This window comes from Rhea pennata, chromosome Z (assembly GCF_028389875.1).
Source record: "Rhea pennata isolate bPtePen1 chromosome Z, bPtePen1.pri, whole genome shotgun sequence".
NCBI lineage: Eukaryota > Metazoa > Chordata > Aves > Rheiformes > Rheidae > Rhea > Rhea pennata.
The window spans coordinates 61,600,272-61,627,140 of NC_084702.1; the positions used below are offsets into that span (position 1 = coordinate 61,600,272).

At 38.0% G+C, this 26,869-nt stretch overlaps 1 protein-coding gene across 5 annotated transcripts in view; it reads left to right on the forward strand.

Moving 5' to 3' along the window:
• PDE4D (phosphodiesterase 4D) overlaps positions 1-26,869 on the forward strand; it is a 391,310-nt gene that overhangs the window by 295,438 nt on the left and 69,003 nt on the right. The gene's annotated exons all lie outside the window — the stretch shown is intronic.

A 26,869-nucleotide genomic window follows, 5' to 3' on the forward strand; every position in this document is an offset into this window, starting at 1 on the left:
TGACTGCAAATTCATGTGTGAAAGCATCACGGGTTTCTAAATTTAGTGTTTATGAAAACTTTAATGTCAATGAAGATGGAATTTTAAAATGGTAATCTAATGTTCTTTCATATCCTTATATCTGTTTTATTAAAGAGAATTTGAGTTGTGTAGTTGTGAATAGTTTTGGAGACATATCATCTTAGCCTTCTGGTTTCTGTCTTATTATCCTGTTTTTCATCTAAGTTCCTTCTCAAATTTTTGGTGGATATATATTTTTTTTTATATGATAGCCCTTGTTCTCCATTTTCTTCATATATCAATGTGTGAGTGTGTCATGATTATCTTCATTAATAACTTTTTGCAATGAAATGTAGTAGAAGATACTATTATGAAGAACAGATTGATCTTTTATTTAGGAGGTGGAGTTCTGTAGCTATACTGAGGCAGTCTTGGCATTACAAAACTTCAGGTAATGAGAGAAAATTTTCAAAGCTAACTTTTGTGATTCTATTTCTATAACATTTAGATGCTTAAAAACAACTTACTAATGAAAGACACTATTATTTCTAAAGAAATATTAACTTGAAATGCTGGGACTGGGATCCTAAATTAGATGATCACTTTTAAAAATTTTACTCTGTAACACTTTAGGCTAGTGTTGGTATTGTTGGAATGAGTATTTGGCAACTTAGTCTCGGACATCTTTATGGAAATACACCTGATTTTACATCATATTTGTTAATATATGTTAATTAATGTGTTCTTAGATGGTGTAATTTTCTAGGTAGTTATATCCTCAATGGTGTGCTGGTAGAGTAAAAAAGCATTTGCTTTGCCTCTTAGTGAACATGGAGAGACACTTAGTAAGCAGATAATTTATCATTTAAACAGAAAAGTTATCATTTCCAGAATTTTCAATGAGACTTTTCTTTTTCCAGATGGAACTTGGCTTGATTTTTTATTGATTACCTTCAAGTTCTTGTCTTTTTAGTTGTATAATAGGATTGTAACTCATGGAACAAATAGTAATTTAGCTTTTTTTGGAGAGAAGTGTGGCTGTGTCATGTTCAAAAATTCCTTTCGTAGGCTTCAAATGTGATAACACGCTTAGTGTTTTTTATCTATCATCATATACCATATATACACATTTACCTCTAAAAGAGCCAGCCTTTCTTCTGCAAGGAATTCAAAATTTAATCTGAGCATTTGTGCTTAGGATTCGTCAGGGAACAGAAGGTTAAACCTTAAAAATCCACTGTATTCACTGAAAAGCATCCTCAGTTAAGAATGTTTTGTAGTCATCCTTAAAGTTGTGGTAATTAAAAAAAAATGTTGGAGAGGAGAAGAGAGAATAAATGCATAGATCTCCCATGACCTGCTTCTGGTATAATCCTTTGTTAATGCATTCCTTGAAAAGGTAATTCTGGGTGTTGGTTTCAAACTACCACCCTTGAGCCATTTCAGTTATTGATAGATGTTACACTTATTTTTAATTCTGAGCTTTACTTATCTCCTTCTGAAGTCTGTTTTCTTAGATAGAGATAATTATTTGAAAAAATATGTCTCTTTCCTGCAGTTCCAAGGGACTAGCTTCAGAAAATCTATAATGCAGTAAAATCCTTGATAGTCAGAGAAAATGTGATACCCAGAACAGAAAATATGCATGCACATGAATATATCGCATGGCCCCCTTACATGCTCTTCCACAGCTGTTTGCTTGAGATCTACTTCTTTTCTACAGAAGGAGAAGCTGCTCAGACAGCAGGACCCAAAACACACACTGCTGGAAGTTAATGTTGCTCTTTTTAAATTCCCCACTGATCTGAAGGTTTCCATTTCTCTGCAGTACACTGTACATGTCAGAAGTAATAAATCATCTGAAGTTTAGAAGGAAGCTAGTGCAGTCAGTGATGCAACTAATCTAAAAAAAGGTTTCTGTGCCAAGTAATTTAAAGGAAGCAAGAGTAGAGGGCAAAGCAGAGTAAGGGTAATTTAATCTAATTTAGTTTAATCTGATTTATCAGAAAAGCTACTGGAACTGCTATGCCCAAATTGTGCATTGAATTGGATGAGCTGAGGCCTGTGCGAGTTGGATATAAGAGGCTAAAAGACTTTAATAATACAGAAGAGATATTAAGCTACTATAGAGCATGAAAATGGCTGCAATTCACTTTAGCTGTTGAATGGAGATTGAAGTTGGATACTATTTTGCCTGAACGGGTTCACCCATTCTTAGTCATAGCCTGTTTTCAGTATTTCCATAGCAACAAAATTCATGTTGTAAGCACAAAAGTATGCGTAGGTGCTTTCTTGGGGCATATAAAATCGTAGTAAAGCATGTTGCAGTAACACACTATGGTAAGAAGAAAAATATATTACAGACACCTTTCCTGCTCTTCTTAGAATGATTAAAAACCCCTTCAGATGCTATCATGCTTTTTCAGTTCTTCTTAGGAATACTTGAAATGCAGCTTGTGCAGAGTCCCTCCTGCTGAAAAATCCTCCTCTACGTACTGCTCTCACAGTCATTGAGTATCTAGAGTAATACACCAGACAGGTGGAGGCCTCACATCAGCCAGATGGCACAGCCAGCAATCTCAGCAAGAACTGATCGCCAGTGTAATAAAATAGGGGATGGGAAGGTACAACAGCATCACTAAACAGTGTCAATATTAAAACAGAAATAGACACCTAAGAAGGAAGGGTTTAAGTTACTAAGCTTCCTGGAAGAAATGTTTTTAGGAAGAATCTAATTGAGGAAAGGTTACAGAAAGCAAAAGGAAAGTGCAGCAAGAAGGAACTATGGCAGAAGATATGGGAAAAAAGAAAAAGGTGAAAGGGGATTTGGTAAAGATAAGTAAGTATAATTGCAAGGGAAAAATTTTCCCATTTAGATGAAAAAGTATTTTTTTGACTATTGTAAGAATTCACCCTGAGGAATAAATGTGGGAGAAAATGCAAGAAGTAGGAAACTGAGAGGTGAGAATTGAGGAAAATGAAAATAGTGGAAGTGAGAGGTGCAACAGTACAAAAGAAAACATTCAATCTGGTAGAAGCATAGCAACCATGCAATAAAATACTGCTACAAGACTGGACTAATACAAGAAGATGGTGGCCTTAAAATTTGCAGTGATTTTTTTCAATGTAAATATGTAAAAGTTAATGGTTGAATTATGGCCTGTTCTGTTCAATATATCCACATGAATCCCTTTCATAAACTGAGTTGATAAAGGCCAATAAATGTCAGTGGCATACCTGATCTTCAGGGTGAGCCAGGTATGCTACAGCATGCTGAGTGCTCCTTTTCCAGACAAAGTAGGGGCAGGAGGTGGGAGCTTTTCATGTAACAAATGACTTCTTGGGTAGCACTTTTCTTACCTGCTTTAGACAGCTAAAAAGTAGCCGTTGTACAGTACTTCCATGCTTGGCGTTCTGCTCTTCAGCCAGAAGAGGGGTTCCTCTCACAGCGAGTCGCATTTGCAAGGCAGTGATGTGCATGGTGCCTTGTGTCGGGTTGCCAATTCTCTTAACATCACCAGTGAACTATAAATAACTTTTAATTTTCTAAAAACACTAATAGCTGTGAAGCCAGGACTGAACTTTTGTGCTATGATTTTTGACTGATGCAAAAATCAGGAAACACTACATATCTTTTTATTACTATAGTTCTAATATCTGCATTTCTAAATGAAAATCCTATGATTAGATACGAAGGAATGCACACACATTTAAATGCAAATATGTGCGTATATCTCTATGTAAGTATCTCCCATGCATGCCAGCTCTGTAATTTAAAGGCTTTATTGAATAATCAGATGGAATTAAAATAGAGTTAAATTATTGTTGAATATGAGGAAACATTCCTGATCATGGTAAGCTGTAAGCTGTTCAAAAGTCTAGCAGGTAAAGTGTTAAATATCCCGTTGATCTTGCTGGACTGTACAGTTACAGTGTATCACTGCATGGAGATGCCCTAAATAATCTAAATGATTTTTATCTTGTGTCTGTGATTGTATCAGAGCACAGTAGGGGATAAAGTAAATATGAGAACACATGAGGGGACAGAAAAGAACAGAAGATGCCTTACAGAAGTTAATTCATGCAATACTGAGATAATTGCTGCTAGCTTGGGAATGGATGTATGGAATTGAGTGGATGCCAATGCCCTTGAGAACAGAGATTCAAAATAAACAATATTTCAGATTTTTAAGAAAAGAACTCTTGTATTGCAATATCAGTGTCACATTTTAAAACGCCGAAGACCTTAGATTTCATACACAATTTAGGCAGATATATAAAACATGCTCTATTCAAGACATAACTGCAGTATATATAACACTTCTCTAGATTTAGTCAGCAAGATTATAGTTATAATGAGCACTTCCCACACTCACCTCATTTACTCATTGAATATATTTTTACCTTATTATAGAGTATTCCTGCAGTAAACTGTAGGAACTTTTGGAAAAGGCAAGATAAAATATTCTGAAATTCTTATTCAAGTTGATTGAGTAAAGGGTACTTTCCTGAAACACTGAAGGAACCTGATAGCCTGTTTTTAAAGAGAAGAGGGATTTTTTTGGTAAAATGACTTTTGCTCTTAGTGTAGTTTGGTAAAAGATATGTAAATATTTTGTTCTTCATACCTTTTTTATACACATACCTCTGTGGATATTTTAACTGAGTATAACTCACCTCTGAAAATTATTTGAATTTCCTGGTGAATTCCACAGAGACTTATGTTTTTCCAATGTAAATATACTTTAGAGCATTTTCACAGCCTTTAGTCTGCAGTACATTGCATCTAATTTTTGAGAAATTAGCAGATGTGTATCTGCAGACTGCAGCAGCCATAGCAGTGTATCTTGCCAGTGGTTGAATTCAATACTTAGAAATGCTTTATATGCAGGGGAGCCAATGGCACACAAACACCAGTCTATCTCAACTTATTTTCTAGGGGAATGTTTTCAAAACTTGCATTTAGGAATAGAATTCTTACTGAGAGTCAGTTAAAAGTGTCCTTTCAACTTCTACAAATGCTTTTGAAATTTCACCTCTCATTGAACTATGCAGAGGTAGCCATATTCATTGTAACTGTTTTCTCAGGTAACATAAAAATAACATACTGTGTTGTTTGGTATGGGTTTTATGCTATGTGAAATGTAGGGGAACAAAAGAGGATAACTGACGATTTGAAAGAAATACTATATGGAAGGTTATATACTTACACTGAGCTCTTCACATTAATGGGATCCCAGCAATGTGTTTTTCAGAAGATACCCATAGCACCTGTACATGCAAGTGCTTTTTGACACTGTCAATCAGATAAGTAACAAGTACATTTCGTTGTTCTTTCCAGCGCAGTTCCTGCCTCTAAATCAAAAGACTAGGTCTCTTATAAACTCACATTCTAGCTAACCTTCTATTATTTCATATTAAATTGAAGTACTTGACCCCAACTGTATAGTTGAATTCAGAGTTTGCTTGTTTATCCTACTTTCTTGCATGGATATTCATTTAGTTATCATGTATGCAATCCTACGTACCACTCTTCGTGTGCCTATAACATCCTTTTGGAAGTTAGCTATCCTCTTTAAATAAGTAACTTCCTTCCTTGGAAAATAAATTGTTGGTGTTATTGACCTTTGTATAACACAGGCCAATGTGTAGAGGGTAATTTTCTTCTGCTGTTACTTTCTTTTGTTGCTGTTACTTCTGATGGTCTTTTAAATTAAACAGTGTCACTAAATTTTGAAGCTCAGTAGATAACTTGAAACAGTAGAGGAGAATACTGAGGAAAATAACCTGCAAGAAAGACACATACTTTTTTGGAAAAAGATATATTTTATTAAAACTTAAAATAATTAATACTAGACTGTAACTCACTCTTTGAATTAATAAATCTAATTTCAGTATTAATACATAAAATAAGAATGCAATTGGAAAAAGATTAGTAGTCCTTCTATGGAATGGAGTTTTAAAAGCCTTTGTGCATTTTTGGTAAACAGTTGTTATATAATATTGAATTTTGTTTGTAGTCTGCATCCTTGCTCTGTTTTAGAGTTACAAAGGATACTGATCTCAGGGATTTACATACTGAGTAGATAGTATAAACAGATGGCTGAGGTGGAAGAAGAATTAAAAACCTAATGACTGGTCTACATGGTGTACTGTGCCTTCTTGAAAAGATATTTTAAATGGGTGGCAATATTATTATTGCTGATAAAATCTAAGGTATATCTGAATCTGAGAAGTATTCCATCCTATTGATGTTTTAGACCAGATCCCAATTCATATTTATGAGATAATCTCTATTAAGACTGTATGTGTTAAGCTTGGATTTGAGAGAAAAAATTTGCATAAATAACAGATTTGGAAAACCACAACCAGTTAATCATTAAAGGTATTATGTAGGTAATGATAGCTAAAAGGAGAGTTATCTCATTTACAGCCTGCTTTTCCATGGTAAAAAGAAAATCTTATTGCTTTGTGAGGTACACAGCAGAAATTGAATTTGGAGTGAAATGCAGTCATGTATCTTCTGCTCAGAGTAAACAACTTCTGCAGAGAACAAGCAGTGAACTGGAGAGACAGGAGTCCCCTTCTCACCCAGGCTTGCACTGTCACTAGTCCACTAGAAAGAACTAGTGACTTCCTCTATGCATGCAGAGTTTGTGGGCACTTGATATTCAAAAACAGAGGCTCTATTTGCCTATTTTCTATTAAAAACTAGCTCTTTGTGTCACAGTTTGTGCAGCACAACCATGTGTTATAATGAAAAAGTACCTGCTTGAAATGGGTCATTTGAAAAGAACAGTGCTAAATTGTATTTTCCTTCTAAAGTGAATAGTATTCATGTCTCTAGTTTAGCCCTTTCCTTGGGATTTAAGGGAGTGTTGTCATTGGCAGGGTGTATCTGTGAGGGCTTATTGAATGCTTTCTCCACCTTGATTTGAAGACCTGTAATTTATGCTGCAAAATTCTTCAAACTGAATGAGAGAATCAAAAGGTAACTTTTATCTACTACTGGCTTAAGTTCTATGGGTTTGTTAAACAGTGATTAACTTTCCTGAGGCAGAATGACAAGAGCAGTTTGATGTGGTTTTGGACAATATAAGCTGTTTGTTTATTATCTCACATTCAAGAAAGTTAATAAAATCAGAGTACAAGATAGAATAGTCCCTACTGTATAGTATGTTTAAAAAATTGAGAGATTCAAGCTTTATCTATACTGAAAGTACAAGAACAGTTATCAGGACCACCTAGGATATTTTTAAATGATGACTTACCCTGTCTGCATTAGTGGCAAAAGGGTGGTTTTCATTATGTTATTTTAAAATGCTTATTAACACATATTCTGAAAAGATGCATTTTCCCCAGTGAGCTATCCAAAACTATCAATTAGAAAATAAGTGTAGTTGTTTTGCAGTGCATAGACTACATCACTAGGTTGTAATGTATTTTGTATTATCTCATAATAATCTAGTTTGGGTTAAGCTACCTAAGTGTACAGAGACTAGAAAGCTCAAAACTGACTTCTGCCTGTAAGCTTTATCTAGGACTTCAAGTTCCTTTTCCGTAGGACTGCATTGTAGTACAGCTTTGGTTTTGGAATACTCTTACCAAATTTTGTAGTTAGAATATAGTCACGCTGAAGCAAAAAGATCTACTCAAGTTCAAAAAGAAAACATGAGAGAGACTAGTATAGATTACCTCCACATTAATAATTTGACATGCAGCCTGACGCAGATGTAGCTTCTTACCTTTAAAGTCAAATTGGGGTTGTGTTTTGCTGCTTCAGGAAAGATCACTCTATCATTGTTTCACCAAAACTGTCCATCTTACTGGAAAGACAGACATGTTGACAAGCGCAGTGTGCTTCCTCTTCTCTTTTCAGCCCAGAGTTACTGTCACTTTTGAGAAATGCACATGACCCCAGACTGCCTTTACCGCATCGGTAAGACTAGCAGAACAACTGAAAGAGTTAGAAGCGGTTTGGTTTGTAGGACTGAGGGGAGAAGAATCTACAAGAAAAAATAGGGCTCTTGTCAATCTCTCTCTTTTTTTTTTTTTTTTTCCTGTTACAAATGCAGGCCATTGGCGGACGCACGTAGAAAATAAAGCTGTCTGTAGATATGGGTTCTGGTATGACCATCTGATGTAGCCTGTGTGCATCTTTTTTCACATTTCATCTGACTTCTAACACCTGTGATCAGTGATATGGTCTTCTCTCCAACTGAAAAGTGGTTTTGAAAGTAGAATTCTTTTCCATTAATAGGTTACTCAGAAACATGGTTTATTGAAACGTATTCACTTTCTTGAATATCTGTTTAGATATTAAGGGCGACACTGAGACTACCCACTAAAGTGCCTAAGGTCTGGTTTGATTATATGCAAGCTCCTGATTACAGAGCCTGAGCAAGGCAATGAATCAGGGCACCCAGCAGCCAAGGTCAGACAGCCCTGGAGACAAGCAGGAATAACAGCACCTGTGTTGCAGACCACAGGGCCCTGCACGCCATACTTTGTCCATGCTCCAGTGAAGTGTATAAATAACCCTGGGAGTAGTGTTCACAGTTTAGGACTCACACCTGCACCAGGAATGACCTCAGAAAATCCTGAGGCTAAGAAGAGCCTAGAGCTCAGGCTTCCACTTTCAGGACGGGCTCTAACACCTTGCTGCAAAAAGACAATCGCCATCAGCCTGTTTTCCTATGTTAGGTGAATAACCTCAGAAGACCTGGTGGTGGTGGGATCAGGTGTGCATGAAAGTAACTGGTGTGTAGACCTTAGTCAGTCACCTACTCAGATATGCCCCTTGTGTTTAATGTTTCCAATTAGCTGGCTCTAGCCGGCTCTGTATATTAAATCTTTTGCATAGCCTCAGGCTTTCTGCCCCGTCCAGGGAGGAAGGCAGGTGCCTGAGGCAATCTGAACGGTCTTTGGAGCCCCAGCTCGCCCAGGCGCCTGGGGCAGACTTGGGTAATCGCTCGGCGGACGCTGCTTGGGTGACACTATTTGTGGATGCGGCGCCAGTAGTGGGCAGCCTCGCATAGCCCCAAATAGCAGCAGGTATTTCCTCGCAGAAGCCTGCTGGGGAACAGTAAGAAGTAATTTACTGGACTTGTTTCTGGGACTTCAGGAGCAATGACAGAAGGCAAGGAAAAAACTCAGTAGTTCCTACTGGAGTGCTTTCACTTTAAATATGGAAAAGTCCAGGGTATGTCTTTTTAAAAATTTCCTCATCAACTACAAACTATAGTTCTCCTCATACAACTCTAGAAACTTGCCTGACTTCTGGTTTCTGTTAATACATTGAAAAAAAAATTATCGTAGTCCTTAATCTGTTCACAGCTAAGAAGGTTTAGCTCCAACTCATACAGGGACAGATTTTTTTGTACCAAGAAAATCTAGATTTTATCTCCATCATTATGATATTCTGAATTATTGAAGCAGCTTTGGTCATATACATGTAGTTTTAGTTGATATTAAGTAATAAAAATTATTCACAATTTTTTTGTATTATAACACTAGTAGTAAATTGCAGATTTATTTCATGATTTTTTCTTCTTGCAGTGTTTTAATTTCTGCAATTGACATTTATTTTTGAAAGCGTAAATTAGACATTAAGTTGAACTAATTCTAAGTCAAATAAAAAATAAAGATGACAGAAAATAAATTAAGGTACCTACTGTCTCTTATGTCATAGCATAATAATTTGGGTTTCTTTCCTTCATAATGAAGAATAATATAGCATTACATCTGAGTGAGTGAATTTTGCCACAAGATATTTATTATTATGTTAAAGAAACAGGAAATAACTAAGAAATAAATTACACAAGTGACTATTGGATTAGTAGACATTTGAAAATGCCACTTTTATTCAGTAAGCCATATGCTAGTGCTTAATGACATACTGTAGCAGACATTGACTAATTAGTCTTTAATTGAAGGAGTGCAAAGACAACAGTAAGAAAAACCCACGAAATCAGTGCCAAAGAAATGAAGGAGACAATCGAAAAACTGTTTGACATAACCTGATTACACAAGCTAAGCAAATGTTATTAATGGCATGCAGAAAGGTCTGACGGATGAAGAGGGGCAGCTGACAGGAAAAGAAACCACTAGTTATTTGGAGAGAGTCTTTGATGCCATTATTATTGTTACAGCTTTCAAAACCCTCAAGGTGAAAAAGCAAAATCAGACTTTTGGGCAGGTTTGTTTCTTCTTTATTTGAGTTTGGCAAATAGAAGCAGCAGCAATGATCAGACTGTTCTGAGCTCTGACAAATGTAATGCCCTAAATCTTTTGTATTCTGTCATATCTGTTTGTGAAGCTAAAAGGATCTGTATGATGGATATTAGCTGCAGAAATACTTTTCCTCGGTTCTTAACATTTTTTGGCCTATCAGATAAAAAGGCTGTTGGAACCTTGTCATACCCCAAACTTCAACCCTGAAAATGGGTATCTACCAGGCTGGAGAGGGAGGACAGAGAAGGATTCTATAGTCCTGAAGCAGTTAATGTCCCTGCAGGTCAAGGTTATGTCTTCAAAGAAAGAGCAAGCAGTTGACATACATACTTACTACGTACAAGGCTGCCACACAGGAAAGTAATAGTAAGGTGGCGAAACCACTTATTTCTCATGTGCTCCTGCTACTTGGAAATATATATAAGCATGTTATTTATGAGCCACAGATTTTCACTGTATGATATTGTGAAACCAAAATGTTATTGCTTTGCTCTAACTAATTCTCACGGTGAAGTCTGCAAGACCTTGTTTCGCTGAGCAAAACCTGAACCTGCAATACCAATGAGTCTATTATAGTATTGATCTATGATCCAGCACAGTTCTATTCTCATTGCGGATTTATAATCCCCTGAGTTCTGTGCCTCACCTCTTCTCCAATTTCTTTGAGGTAAATTTTTATCTAGGAGGTACAGCTGGCAATATGAGATGAACCGGAGATAATCCCCAGTGGGAGAAGATAAAAAGGATCCTTCTAGCCTCATTTCTCATTGCAAAGAAAAAAGCCACATTGGTTGTTGTTTGTAAATACAAGCATTTTTTATTTTTTTATAAATGTTATTGTCAACACATACCCACTGGCACACAAAGCTGATGCTCAAAGGAATAACTATTGCTTCAACATATAGTATGTGTTTGTGGTACAACCTGGTACGTTGAAATACTTACTAGTTCTAACTTGAAATCTTTTTTCTCCAAAGATGTTGTTAGTGTTGCCTATAAAACACAGTCTATAAAGATAGCACAGATTTTCCAAGAACTTCTTTGAAGATTGGTTGTTAAAATAACAAGATGTTTCTACATCATACATTAGGCAGGTTTTCTGATAGACATTGATTCTTGAAAAATATTTCTAGGATTTGGTGGTTCTGTGACAGTCCAGTAGTATAGGCCTTTCTCCCAAGTATCAACTGATCTTGCAGAGCTTGGTTATAAAATGTCTACACATTTCTTTCTGCAAAATAAAAAAAAAAAAAAAAAAAGTTTGGAAGGTAGGAAAAGTATTATAAAGAATAAAATTTCAAAGAATAAAATCACAATATAATAAAAGTTTTCACATTGGGCTATAGCTGTTCTTCAAATAAAAATAACAATTCTATCCAGCCAAACAAGTAAAATAAGCCATAAAATACCTTTCTTTTTCTCAAGAAGATGCTAAGTAATCCCTTCCAGAGAAAATATTTCAAGATGTTGTTTTCTACTGCAACGTTCCAGAATAAATTTCTCAAATTTAAAAAGTGGGATGAAGTCAATACAGATCATGCAAATGGACATTAATCCCATTTTAAAGAGAAATTTTGAGATTATGTTTGAAAGTGTTTCCAAAATCAGATTAATATAATTTCTTTTGGAGTAATTAAAGGAATGAAACAGCTGTAGTAGCTGAAACCTTACTTAAATTTAGTCAGGCCTACCAGCTAAACTCTTTAATGCACACTAGATAGAATAGCAGACTGAAAGAAGCATATGCTATAGCTGTACTACTCCTCAGGAACCATTTTTTTTCTGAAGATCTACAGACTTCCTGTCTACATTTCCTGTAGAAGAAGTGTTAGCAACAGCAGGAACATTTTTCTTTTGCAGCTGGGACCTCAGTCAAAGGCAGCCTTTTGACTTTTTAGATGTTCTACATGGTTTCTGCTGATCTGCCCTTTGCTGTATGATGCACAGACTTGTTCTGCTTCATTTTAAACTGCTCAGTTGAGTGATACATCAGAAATTCAACTCAAATTGTTTAAAAATAAATCATGATTCTTTTTATTCCCCATGATACACAAGTTCCCCCCCCCCCAAGGGACTGTATATAGGCATATGGGCCCAAGAACAGAGCTTGCCTTTCCTTTGTCAAATGCATGTTTTTGCCTCTCATCATCGTTTAATACACACAAAGTGACAATCTGAATTGCTGAAAATGAAACTATATATTGAAATATGTACGGTTCACACAACAAAACTAGTTTTACTAGAGTCTTAAACAGAAAAATGGAACTTGCATTTCAGTGTCTTTTAAGAATATTTAGAAAGGAACCAAAAATCATACAAAATATCGTGCAGATGTGCTTCCTTTCCCTCAGTTAGCTGAGTAAAACTTAAAATGCAAAGGCAAATATTCAGCTTTTATGCCTCCAGAACTTTTTACTTTCTTTTAAACTCTTTCTTCCAAGTAGATTCTTTCTGAAACAACAGCAATTCATTTTAAAGATTTAGCTGCCCTCTTCTCATAAAGGCAAAAAAGTCTTACATATCAAAGTGCAGGAGAGATCACTATGCAGATATGACATTCAGAAATGAAACATGGATGCATCCTGTTCACTTCTCTGAGAAAAGAAAGAACAAAAACAAAAAAGGAACTATCCCCTTCCCCCTGCCCCCAATCAAACCTAAAGCAGATTGTAGCTGAGAAGACCCATGATTCTTTGCTGGAAAAGGTGAAAAATAAGATTTAAGTGTAAAAGCTCAACTGTATATGAACATAAGTAAGGAAGCTTATTAAAAACTGAAACGAACAAACAGCAATGTTGTGGCCTAAAATGCTTTTCTCTCTCAACTTTCAGAGCAGTTTGCTGAGGTAAATAGTTTCGTCTTCCTTTTGGTGAGAAAATGTCAAAATATCCATTGCTTATTAAAAGTGAACTTATTGAAGATTAACAGTATCCAGTACTCAAATATCAAAATGTATTAAATACAACCTGTTGTTAATTTATTCTCAAACAGTAACTTGCCATAATCCTGTTGCTTAGTTTTCATTCTAGGAATAGTGCTTTAAAACTGTTTTGAAAGTCTTTAGTCTTCACACTGGGGAAAAAAAGGGCAAGATGTAGAGTGACATTTTGAACAGGACAAAACTGACTCAAGGGACTTGTATGATGCTTTCAAGTGTTGCTAGGTAACTTGTTTGTGTTAGTGCACAAGTTTGACCACAGAGGAAAGTTTAGGTGAGTTAGCTTAAAAGTCAAAACAGCAAGAAATTCAGCATGGAGCTTCCTGCCCAAGTATCTCCCTGTGATGTTTGTACCCTGAGCTGTGCTGCCATTGCTGCATGAAGGAGATGATTGCTTATAGCTGGCAGCAGTAAAGCCTTTGACTGCAACATGGGTTGCCTTCAGAAGATGGCCTTCTGGCTAGAGCATGGCACTGGGACTCACACCTGGAATCCGTTCTGAACTTTTGTATATCATCACAGCCTCTCTGTGACTTCCTTTCTCACATTTTTCTACCACCTTATGAGGACGTATCCATTACTGTCTGTGAGATGCTCTGATGATCTAGGGATCAGCCATTTAAAAATCCTGTTGGGTGAGATGGAGTAACAGTGTGTGCCATGTGATCAGGCCAGTCTGGAAGAGCCTGAGGAAGGCATGAAATCTGAAAAAGTCTTGAAAAGCCTGTTAGGTAGATTACAAATTTAATTTCATTTTTTACATTTGTTTAGCAAATTTCATAGGACTAAAATGCCTTGTGTTAATGCAAAAAAATTTGTTAAAAAGTGAATATTTGCTCTTTCAACTTATTCTTCAAATATTCCTTGAAAACAAAGAAAATCATTATTTTTATCTATTTTTCCTTAATTTGATATTTTCTTTCTCCACTTTTATGACCTGACTTTACTCTTTTCTCTTATTTAAATCTCGTAATGTTTTTCTTTAAATGTGATCCTGCAATGTGTGGTTATATCTTTATGATCTATTATCTTTATTATCTTTATTTTCCTTCACATCCTCTTTACAAAACAACAGCAGCAGCAGCCACAAAAGTTCTCAGATGCACAGACTTAAGAAAGATTAGAGTAATTCTAGACTCACAAGGAAAAGCTTGTCAAAATAGACTACATATGGAGCATCTATAAAAGTAGAATGGTGGTCCAACCACTTCTATTTACAATATTGGATTCAATTATGTTTTTTATGTTTTTTAATCTAAGCAACGAGAGTTCTCTCAGAATTAACATTTTATCAATCCAGGCTTTTTATTTCTTTTTAATTCTTTCGTAAGAGTTGTTAATCAAGAAATATTTTTTTTCATCTGTTGAGTAATAAAATCAGTTTCTCTTCACATTCTCTTCTTCTCTTTTGTACATTGTACATGACTCCTAAATACAAAATGGTTAATATGAAATGCCTTGTAAGCTTTATTTTAGGGAAAAATGAGTTTATTAACAGTAGCTCAAATATTCTGTATGACAAAGCTCAGTATTCCTTCAACAGGATTACCATTTTATTGTCTGCCGTACTGATTTGCTTATGATCTGGCAATGCTTAGTCAAGGCTATTTGGAAGCCAGCATTAATATTTCAGTAGAGGGAGATCACTTCCTTAGTCCGTTCCAGGTGAGGTTGTATCCCGCATCTGTTCTGCAAAATGTTCTGGACTGCAGAACGTATAGACACACCGGAGCTGGTGGTACATAGTTAGTGTGGGGACCGACAGCAGCGAAGCACAGTGTGCCTTTCACCCATCTGAGTAACAGCCCAGGGCCTGGTGGATTAGTAAACTCTGGGCTAAAGCCCATGCTCTCACAGCTTCATGGCTATTAGATTAAGGCTAGCTTATCTATAGCTGCACGTGCTATGAGCGCATCTCTGGCTGCAGTGGCAACATAGCTTTAAACAAAACATATCCCATGTGTGTTATTAAACTAGCCACTCCTGTTACACTAGATCGCCGTGCGCAGTTCTCACATCAGGCTGTACACTGTGTTGCTAGAGTGTGGACTGTTTCCAGATGGCATTCAGGTTCATTAAAGAAGGCTTTAATCTATGTACTGGAATAGTAAACTAATACATGAACTGCTTCACAGAAAAGATAGGTCCACATTTTTAATGAGTTGTTAAACATATGAAGTCATTTAGCAGATGAAAAGGTTCAGGAGATGGTGCTCTTACATTCATTCTCTCTATACAGTCTTCTTTTAGCTGAGGCTGGAAACAGGAATTGTTCTTTAAAGAGAGACAAAAAGGTTCTGCTTACTGTGCTTTGCTGTAAAGGCTCCTTTCCAGAATAAATTATTTCAGCCTGTGCTGTTATTCATGATACACTGCCACTATTATCTCTCTGGACATATTTTAAGACTGTAATTTCCACTTCCTGCCATTTTTTACAGACAGAAACTTCTGTAACGCGAAGAGATGGCTTTAGTGTTACTAACACTTGAAAAACATGTAGCTGAGAATGAATGTCAGGCCCTCCAGAGAAGTGGAAACGTTAGCACAACAGACTTTAGGCCATCACAGCTCTAAATTGAAATAGAATTTCTAGGCTACTCTTGAAGCAAAAAGCATGAACAAAGGTTTTAATGTGCTTGATAGTTGGGTCTATTGAGAATATCCAGCTAGAGGCTTTATACTTGAGGAAATACATATCCTATGGTTACTTATTAAATGACATACTGTCCTGGAAAAATATAATCTGGCCTTTAACTTTAAATTGCTTGACTTCTACTTTTCAATATATTATCTCCTCCCACTGCAATATATATTGTACTATTATAATATATATATATAAAAAATATATGTAGATATTTGTCATTTGTAATAATAGTTCTAATATCTTCATATTACACTCAGAAAATCATTACAAAGTCTAAATGTAATTTTTTTAACAGATTTAGATGGCTCATTTTTATATTCTCTTTATATGGTCTAAGAATGCCTTTATAAATGTCACAATCGTTGCAATTTTATTTACTTATGCACGTGCAGGGACAAAGCATGGTGTATAGTGTAAAAATTCTTTTCTGGTAAGTTTTACTGATATGTTGATCTTCTTAACTGGAATCTACATCCAAGACAAATACAATTCTTATCTCATTTAAATGAATGACACAAAATTATTTTTTATAAATACAGATTAAGAGGGCTCCTCAACTTGAAATCTCACAATAACTTTTGAATTGCACTCTATAAATAACGAATGAGCAAAATATTCTCTACCTAATGTCACAGAGTTTGAACTCATCAAACACTACAGCTACTAACTTTTGGCATAAAACTCCTAATTTAAAGCTGCCAGTTCTACAGGACCTTTAAATCATTATACTCAATATAAACAGAACTCAACAAAAATTGTTTTCTAAGATATTGTGGCTGGCTTATGGTTGCGCATAAAGCCTCAACATTTTTTTAAGAGGTATTTTCATGAGTAGAAAGCTCAGTTCTGTTCTGCTCACATCAGTTGCTGTTTTCGGTTTGATGGCCCACTCTGGGATTAAAGCAACAATCTCGATGAACAGTATTTGAAAGCCTTTTCAGGCCTGGTGTAGATTTGACTGCCTTACTTTCTCACTATTGCTTTCACAGATGTTTCACCTCGCTCCATAGGTGGCAGGAATGGTTGGACTCTTGTCAGAACATGCCACTTGGTGTTGTAATGGTTATTTTCACTGAAAAATCTGACAGCTAGTCTGTATTTGCACCTTATTGCTGCACCATGGCTGCATCTGGAAGAGTGACAATAACAGAAAAATATACAAAATAAAAATAATGTAGTCATGGTTTTAGGGAGCTGTCTGTAAACTGACAAAGCCTGTCTGCAGCTAACATTTTTTGACACTTTTTTCAGTTATTTTTCAGCCTAGGCTGATTGTGGCTTAATCTTTTTTATGCTGGCAGAATATGTTTACAACACATCTGACCTTCTGAAGAATAATCATCTTTTTTTGCATAACGCAGATATGGGAATGGACTCTGTTTTTTATTTCTGCCATTGCATTTTCTTCTATTCTCTCAAAAGATAGCTGTCGTGATCACCAGGAATAGCACATGACTAACAGATTTAAAAAAAAATGTAGTGATCTCTAGAGATTTCCACTCGACTGTCCTTTAGATCAAACTATTTGACTCCTATTGGCTTCTGTGGAAATTACTCACTTCCTGCAATTAAAAAAGGAGCATCCTGAAATGAGTGATGTGCTTACTGAGCAAGAGAGGAACAAGTAGTCTATCATTTTTCTGTTCCATTATCTGTGCGTAGTTTCTTTGCCATCCATTTGAAATGTTTTTCAAAACAAAAGTAACAACAAAAATTGTGAAGTATAGCTATCACGTTGAACGCTCTGAAAACCCCAAGAGCAGCAGCTGTGTTTGCGCTCCCTCAGCTTGCAATGCTTTTCCTCTACAGACCCATCAAGGTGCTGCTTCCCACTCTGAGGGCCAAATTCAGATATAGGGCAAACAGCTGTGATTTTTTTCCAAAGTAATGGAGTTACATCTGTTTTTGCTAGGAGTGAACTTGATTTGCCTCTTAGCAGGTCGTTTGGGGGAGTACTATTCATGTCATACATAGTAACAGCATGTAGGTGTGCAAACACTCTACCATAGAGCATGAAAAAATAATCCAGGCAATGACGTCCAAAAATTTGGGCTTAAATGTTGCTTATGTGTTTCATACAAAAGGGGATTGTGCTTTAGAGAGAACGAACTAAACACACTAATAATTTCTAATATTCGCTTTGCTGGATTTTATACTTATGCATATGCTTAGACTGCCATCAGATGTATGTGTATATACACACGCATACAGACACGGGTATGTAGTAGCAGTGCAGATGGGGAAAAGGGCTTCAGGGTTTGGTAAGGGCTGATCAGGCCGAGTCAGCTATGAAGTGTAAAACAGACCACTATGCTGAAAGCTGTGAGAACTGAAAGGCACAAAGTGCTGCAGATTTCTGAGTAAATCCAGCTAGACTTGACATCGCGGAGCGAGACGGATGAACGGGGAGCTGCCCGCCTTTGCCAGAGTTTTCCCATCAGCTCCAACCTGGAAGGGATTTAACCTCCTAAAACCCATGGCGTCTCCCGTCTCTGTCCCAGGCAGCGCGGCTGCCCCGCGTCACATCCCGCTGCGCGGGCACCCGCCCGGCCTCGGCCTCGTGCCTTCGCGGGTCGGTTCTGTTTCCGCGCTCCCCTCAGTGCCGCTTACACCGCCCAGGAGGCACGCAGTTTCTAACACCTCCCTGTCTCTGGTGCTGCAAACGCGCGGCCGGTGCCAGGTCTTTATCCCACCCGCAGCGCTGTAACTAGGGGCGACGCCGCGACCCCAGGGACGCTGCGCTACGGGCACGAGGAGTAAAGACCGCGGCCCGCGGCGTTAACCCCTCAGGTGAGGCCCCGGGAGAGGGGCCTTCCCTCCGCCCCCGCCGCCGCTCACGGGGGCCGCTGCCGCGGGGGCCGGCGGGCGCCGCCGCCTTCCAGAAGGTTCCCCGCCGCGCGCCCCCGCGAGCGCAGAGCGCGGCCCGCGGCCGCTCCCAGCGGCGGCGCCGCCCGGGAGCAGCCCGTCCGGCGCCGGCTCCGCGCCGCAGCTTAGCGGCGGCCCGGCGGCGCGAGCGGCCTCTGAGGGCTGGTTTCTGCTGTCGCAGGCGGCACGATAAGAATGCCATTGACGTCAGCGGAGCCGGCAGCGGCGCGCGGCGGGGGGCGCGCGGCGGGGAGCGGGCCGCCCGCGCCGCGCCGCCCGGGGGCAGGGCAGCGAGGGCAGCGAGGGCAGCGGGGGGCGGCCCCGCCCCGCCCGGCTCTGGCCCCGCTCCCGCCCCCGCCCCCGCCCCCGCCCCCGCCCCGCCCCGCGGGTGACGGCGGGGAGCGCGGCGGCGGCCCCTCAGCGAAGCGGCCCGAGGCGGCGGCGGGCGGGCGCGCAGGGCCGCCGCGCGTGTGCGCACAGCGGGGCGGCGGCGGCGTCCGCGGCCATTACGGACGGGCGCTTAGGGCAGGCTTAAAGTGGAAAGGGATACGGCATGGGCAGGTTTCCAGACAAGCGTGGCCTGGTGGAAGTGATCTTCAAGACAAGCTCTCCTTTAGGCGATAAAACTCAGTGATTTTCCTGCAGAGGAATAGCTGCACCGCCGTGAAAAATGCGGTGGCTTTCTGCGACTGCTGGCGCCCGCGCAAGGCAGCTCCGAAGGTGCCGCGCAGCCGGCGGCTCCCGGCCGGGAAGTCGGTGCTGCTGCCTCGCCCGGCGCCTCGAGGGCCTGGGTTGCAGTCCTTTCTTTTAAAATGAAATGTGCGAAGTCACGAACAGCAAGCTGTCCGAACTGCATCACCGGTCCAGCTGCCTGTGTTTTGCCAACTGGTGCTACAGCATCTGAAGTCTATAAAATCACGCTGATCAAGTGTTTCCGTAGCTACTGCGATCGCTGAATGAGAGAGCAGCTTTAGATGCTCCTGTAAATTTGTTTACAGGAAGAAAGCGCGGTCTTCTAACTGAAATTGTCTTAAAATATACTGTGGCTGCTGAGCTAGTGATTGACGCACTTTCACACAACATAAAAAGAAAAAATAATTTTGTACTTACTGTATCTGAATCTTCTCTAAGTCATGAATATCCCCATAAAGTCATCAGTATGAGTTCTGTGTAAAATATGCGTCAAATCAAAATCAGATGTCTTTTTATGTCTGCAAGCAAATCTCAGCGTAGTTTTTTTTTGACTTTTCTCCATCAAATTTATACTTGGACCTTTCATTTACGACTGTATCCCTTTTTATGAATTTATATTTTACCTTTTATTTCTATTAAGTAATTGTATACTTTATATATGCTCAAAGATAGGCTTAAAATGAAATAGAATCAGTAGGATGACAAGTTTCTCTGGCTGTTTTAGGCTGGGATTATGTTGAAATACTACAAATTACGGCACATAGAGGTTTTCTACACACCACAAAAAATTCGGGGCGGAAGAGAGTCTGCTTGTGTAACAAGTGAGACTTCTGCCCCTCAAGTGCTCTCTAGATCCCTTGATTGGGGCATTGTAGCGTGACAGTGTCACAACCGAGACAAACTTCACGTGTTTGTTTAGAATGGTAACAAGGATGATCAAAACCCATCTTTTCCTCCTAAGCATCGTGAGCTTGTGGTCAGCGAACTTCTTGGAGACTCCGGTAGCTCAGTACGGCTTTACCCTGTGTTCACTCTGGGTACGTCAGTACGGCCTTGGAAAACGAGTGCGTTAGGAGGGTGGAACTGCTTCCATTTTCAGAGCGCAGAGCGGACTTCCTCTGAGATAACCCGGGAGATGTAGCTGAGAGAAACAGTCTCTGCCTATCTAACCGTGGAAATTTGTAACTGGATTATGACCGAATGCTGCGTAAGATGACTAAGTTTCCATAGCCTCGTGGCTGTGGGAATTGCTGTCTCGTATGTTCTTGAAGGATAATACTTGCACATTTGAAACTCATTAAATCATTCATCCACTAAAGGAAGCACTTTTTTAATTCATTTCTCAGAGACTAATGTTTGCCCAGAGATCAGAATTCCCCTGTTTGGTAAGGAGCTGTGTCCTATTGTAAAAGACTTAGAGCTTGCTTAGCCTCTGTTTCATTTTCCTAGTTATCATAGCTTTCTTCACCTTAACCCTATACGCTATATTTTTAACACTGTATAAATACCATACCTATTTGCTCAATAATCCTTAAAACCTCTTGGCAAGCAAGGCAGACACACACACACACACACATCCATATATATATATATATAAGAATGTAATGCAAAATGATACTTTGTATTTCCCACAAAATGATTTACCTAAAACCCTTTAATTACAAATTTCCTGTGCATAAATATTCTGCTCTTTGTAGTAACTCAGCTGAGGACAAGACAAGCAGTACTACCAGTACTACTTTATTTGGTACATGACTTAATTTCATTTACTGTATAAAATCCATAGACTGCATCAGGACTATTACAATCTACATTAACTGTTACAGTTTTGTTGTAATTCAGGTATCCTTGAGACAAGTCTGGGTTGACTCTACCTTGGTCCATAATATTTAATATCAACTGTGCATTATTAAATCAGATAACAAAATGTTAATTCATTATTTGCTTTTATCTTTCACATTTCTGGTATATTTGCTTAAAACATCAGGCTACAATATAAGTGTAATTACTTTTATGAATATCATAAGGTATATGAGCTTCCAGGAATGGGAGTTACTATATTTACATCACTCAATGTAATAAAATGTCATCCAATGATCAAAGTAACAGATTAAATATATGTTATTAATAAATAATATATATGGTACAGCCTAATCAATTTAACCAGGAAATATATACTGTAATAAAGGTGCAACCCACAGGAGTAGAGGCCTGACTCTATTTTCTGGGACTAGTAAACCGACATCAGTCAGGGTTACAAAAGATTGCAGCCCTTTCAGGTGACCTTTCACGGTCCGCTCACTGCAGCTGGAGCTGTTGCGTCACTCAGTTGCATTTTTGAGTGGTGCGTTCAGTAAAGTCACCTTTCTGCCAGCAGCCCTGCAACAGCCTGCGGGCAGCTAGTGACTCTTGCAAGTGTGAGCTGGATCTAGTTACCTATTTCAGCTTACGGCTGCTTTCTCGCCTGGGATTTCTCCTGATGCTACATATCTTGTATCAGCTCTGTTTTGAAAGACAACTCCCCAATGGTGTTTTGTGGCATTTCAGAATCAGACTCTTAGGAAAATAAACTCGTATTTTTTCTGAGATGGTTAGCATTCATGGTGGCAGATTTCCATATTATTAAAAAAGCCTTTAAAAAGGTTATTGATATAGTCAACTTTGACAAATACTGAGCACATACATAAATTTTATGCATTCTGTGTCTTTTACCTATTCTGTCTTATGCCAATTCTTAAATCTAGAACATGGTTGACATTTAATAAAGTGTCTTAGAACATTTATTTTTAAACCTAGATGTTAAATATTTATCTTCTGTTATACAATTAGAAATGTGAAAGCACTAACAGTGGCAACGAGGTCAGATAGACTTTCTGTGTGAACATATCAAAATGTGAAAGTGTTACGTTTATCATCTTTATGAAGGATATTAGAACTCAGATTTGAATTAGTATTTTAGTGCTAAAAAAATCTGCAAGTTGTAGCTTATGACACACTTTTAAAATAGGATTTTTCTGTGTTTCTAAAGATAAGGAATCTACGGGCTGATCTTGAGTGTTTTCAATGCTGATTTAACACTGAGAAAGAATAAAAGAGAAACCTCGTTTACAAAGTTAAAGTCAATGCATGAGCATATATGTGAGCATACCCAGACTTCAACATTTGGAAGTAAATCTTCAACATTACATTATAATTTGATCATCGTTACTACACTACCACCAAGGAGCTCCAGTGCTAGACCAGGGCCATCCTGACAAGCAATAGTGGACTGACAGTCTGTGTTGCAAGGAGCTTTTCATCATGTAGCCCTCTAGCAGAGAGCTGGAGTTGGGTAGCTTCAGAAGAAAGAAATGAGGTGCTGAGTTATGAGGAAAAAGGACATTGGCAATATTATTTGGCATGAGTGACAAGGGACCTGAGAAAGCAGCAGCTTCATTTTTACAAAAGTTTTGGACCATCACAGGAATGGAGAATTTTGGAGCATGATTTGAAAGAAAATAATGAAGTGGTTTTGCCAACATTTACACAAGATCCCCCAGATGGGAGATCAGATTAGCAGAAATGAAACTGTGTCAGTTTAAAAGTTTAGTGACCCAATCAGAGAGGGGCAATAATGTCTCAGTGCTGAATGAGGGATAAGAAGCAGGGGAGGAGGCTGATGTGGGGTAGTTAAAATCTAAAGCAAATATAGCTTATTTTTGGCACAATAGAAAAGAAGAAGCCAGAAGAGGGATGACATGAATAATGTGAACATACAGAGAATAAATCAGCTACAGAGCTCAGATCTGTATCCAGATTTTCCTAGAGTTTTGCATCTATTGTGTTGATCTGGATGCAGATCATAAATTTAGAAGAAACCCCTCTGAAATGTTTCCAGTTACGGCTTTTCTGCCTTTTTACTCTGCGTAAGAGTTTCCTATCTCTATTTCCCTTCTCTCTTGAGAGTTTAGCCAGATTTCCAGTCAGCTGTCCCTTTCTGTGTTCATAGAGGTCGTCATTTTGGTCAGGTCAGCTGGTAGTTCCCTTTGCCAGTTCCTGCTGCCATACAAGATGTGCTGGATATCTTCCTTTTATGCTCTTAAATTGTTTCTAAGTAGTGGTTCATAAGCATTTTTGTTTCTAATTTAACAGTGCTCTTGTTGCTTCTATTGCAAGTGTATTATTGATTTTGACAGCTCTCCTATTGAGAGAGGGAAGGAAAAGTAGGAAGGTTACATGCTTGTAGATGTTCTCTGAACAGGTTAACGCATCTTTATTACAAGACTTACTTATTTATTTTCTGGATTTGCCTCTGCAAGCCTGAATTATTAGGTTCTCAAAATCAATGCTAAGAGCGTTAAAAGCAGAAGCAGTTGTTTTAAAGCCCAAAGTGAGATACAGTTAATCAATATGAACAATAATATCTGATATCTTTTCAGCAGTTATCCTGAAAATGAGAAAGCCTTTGCTCCATCATTAGCCAGTTGTACAATTTGTGTTTCTTTGGTGACTTCCTTTAAAGATTATTCTGATGAATGAGAACTGGGCTGTGCTATCTATCATTAAATCTTCCTCACCCTGATTTCAAGAAAACTGAAACCATAAAAAGAGCAGTTTAATTTTTAATTGTGACTTTTGAGAGTAGTAGAATACTAAAATATCTATTAAATTCTTCTATTTCTTACATAATATAAAAGAAGCAATAACAAAATGTGGTATAAAATAAAAACATAGTATACAGATTTTGTAAGCACATTCAGCAAGAGAATTGAATTGCCTAGAAAATACTCGACAAAGAAAAATTGTTCAGCATTCACTAGGATTATTACAGAGATTTTTTTAAAGGTCATGTTTCTATTTAATTTGATAACAAAATAATAAAACATTCTTTTTCTCTAGGTGCTCTATCTGAACATTAAAAATGCAACTAAGAGAAAACATATAAAATCAATATCTCTTTGTTCCATTAACATTATGTCCACAGGACTATGTTAACTGTAAGAAATATGTCCCTTTCTGTCAGTGAGTTCCAACAGGCAAAGCAGAAAAAGGAATAATATTTGAAAACATTACCGCTTACAGAGTAATAGCTTTTAAAATTTAATAGGCATCCTGCCCTGGGTACTGCTTTTGTTTGTTCTGTTCTGTTTCAACTGTGTGGGGAAAACATAGTCCTTTGTTGTGGATTTTTTTGAGAGGGACGAATGTGCTTCACTCCACTGCCTATATATTGTTTTCTTAGAGCCTGACGTCAGACTGCTAGATGACATCATTACAAGCCACTAATTTGAATTATATTGCTAATGTTTTACTTTTGTTAGCACTGAAAGGCAACCTGGCATTCTCTTTGAAGTCTCCTGACATTATATATCCTCTTCCTATTCTTTCAACTTTCTTATCAGATGATGTTAGCTGACGTTATTCTTTACCTCACTAGTGTCATGATAGTTGTAGTTGTGGCATTTTTATTTTAGTTGTATTGCAGAATGCACTGATTTGTCAGGAATCTTTTGCAAAATGAAAAAAGGCATCATATGTAATCAGAAAAGTATATTTGTGCTTTGCTGTAGTTTCTCCCTGCTTGACTATAACATGCTTAACAAATAAACAGAAATAGCCTTTTATGAAAGCCTGAATTTGCACAGTGTGGCTAGAAAGCAAGAACTTGAAGTAAAGTGTGCACTTCCTGGTGAGAATTTATATCTCAGTCTTTATTCAAAAGGAAGGTTAGATAATGGAAGTTAAAATCCTGTTAAAATGAGATTTGTAATTGAAGCAAAAGGTTATAAGTATTAAATTGGCACACACACTACTCTGATATCTTAGGGATGTTTTGGTGTTTGTATAAGGGAGGCTTATATACTAAGCTAGTAATACATGACAGGGCAAATTCAGAATTTATGTGTGCAGGTGCACGGTGATAAACCGCTTTCTGGTATCAGATCTTTGAATGATAGTGTAGGGCAAGGTCTTGGTTCTTCCCCAACATCACACCAGTGGCTGGTTCTTCACTGGTTGTTGCTGTGAGTGGGGTGAATTTGTGAACGATTCAAAATGTTTGTTAGAGAACTTTAACCAAGTGTTACCACTACGTATTTATAGTGATAAATATTCCTAGTGTGGAGAGACTGTGAAGTGCTTCTAAGTAGGTATTTGTAAGGTAGAATACTGCAGTGAAATCTTTTGCAGTTTTTGTCTAACGAGTAAAAATGAGTGATCTGTGTAAAGAATGGGAAGAAAATATCCTTATAGAAACCTAAACTAACTGCTAAATTTTGATAAAAATTAGAGCTGTCATTTTTTAGCTAATGCTAAAAATATTAGTTGAATTATTTGATCATGTAAAAGAGTAAATGGAAATAGTCTGAATTATTTAAATCCATGAGTATACCAAAACTTCTCTAATTGAATTAAAGCAGGAGAGAAGCTGTGAGTGAATTTGAGAACCTGGGAAGATTAACCTCAGTCTTGTTTCAGGACATCACCAAGTATGAGGAGCTAAGCCAGGACTGACATCGCTGCAGTGGTCTTTGGGAGGCATGGTGTTAAATACAGTGGTTTTCCGCTGCCCCATGACAGGCTCTTTCATTTGGCCTCAGTGATCTGTAAATTTCCAAAAACATTTAAAATACGAATTGGCAATTTTGTGGAATGTGCTCAGCTGTGCTCTAATATATGTTAGACTTGAATAATTCAGGAATTTTTAATAGGCTAATAAAACTTTCTACCTCCAAGTATTTGATTCAGGACCAGTTTCAGTTGGTAGGAACTGCATTTGTGGTGGATTAACTGGATACATTCCTTGGTTCCAAGAGACACTTGGGTTTTGGCTTCGTGATGCTTCACTGTTGACTACAATGCGCTCTTACCCCATCAAATAGCTCAGCAGGCCTGATTATTTTATCTATTATTAAAATACAATTTTATAGTTAAATATAAAATCAGATGTTAGTGTATGTGTTAGTTTTTTTTATAAAATAAATTTAACCTGTTTCTCAAAAAATGGTAATTTAGAACTTAAGAAGGAAAATATTATGTATGAAACTGAGAAACTTTGCTACCTATTTTTTTCCACTTACGATTCTTCCGTGGAACAACAGAGAACAAACTTCCTTTAGGAATGCTTTCAGTTTATCATCTACCTTCCATGTCTCATTTGGCTGCATAGCCCAACATCTAAGGGTTTATGTTGTGTTGGCTGTTTTGATTAAAAGCTTATAATCTTGATGTCCTTGTTTTTCCTGTAAAACGTTTTATTTTCTGCCAGAGCTAATTGCACAGTCCCCTTTAACATTATCTATGTGGTACCAATGTGTTTCATTTCTTTGCCCAAACTTTGCTTTTTTCAGGCTTGACGCAGGCTGTTGGATGATGACTCTGTTGTAAGCCACTAATTGTATTTATATCACCAAGTTTTGGCCTTTGTTAGCACAAAGACAGCTCAACAAGTATATCATATTCCTTCTGAATGCTATAGAGATTGCACTTCTCACATACTCTTCCCTCAGACATTCTTT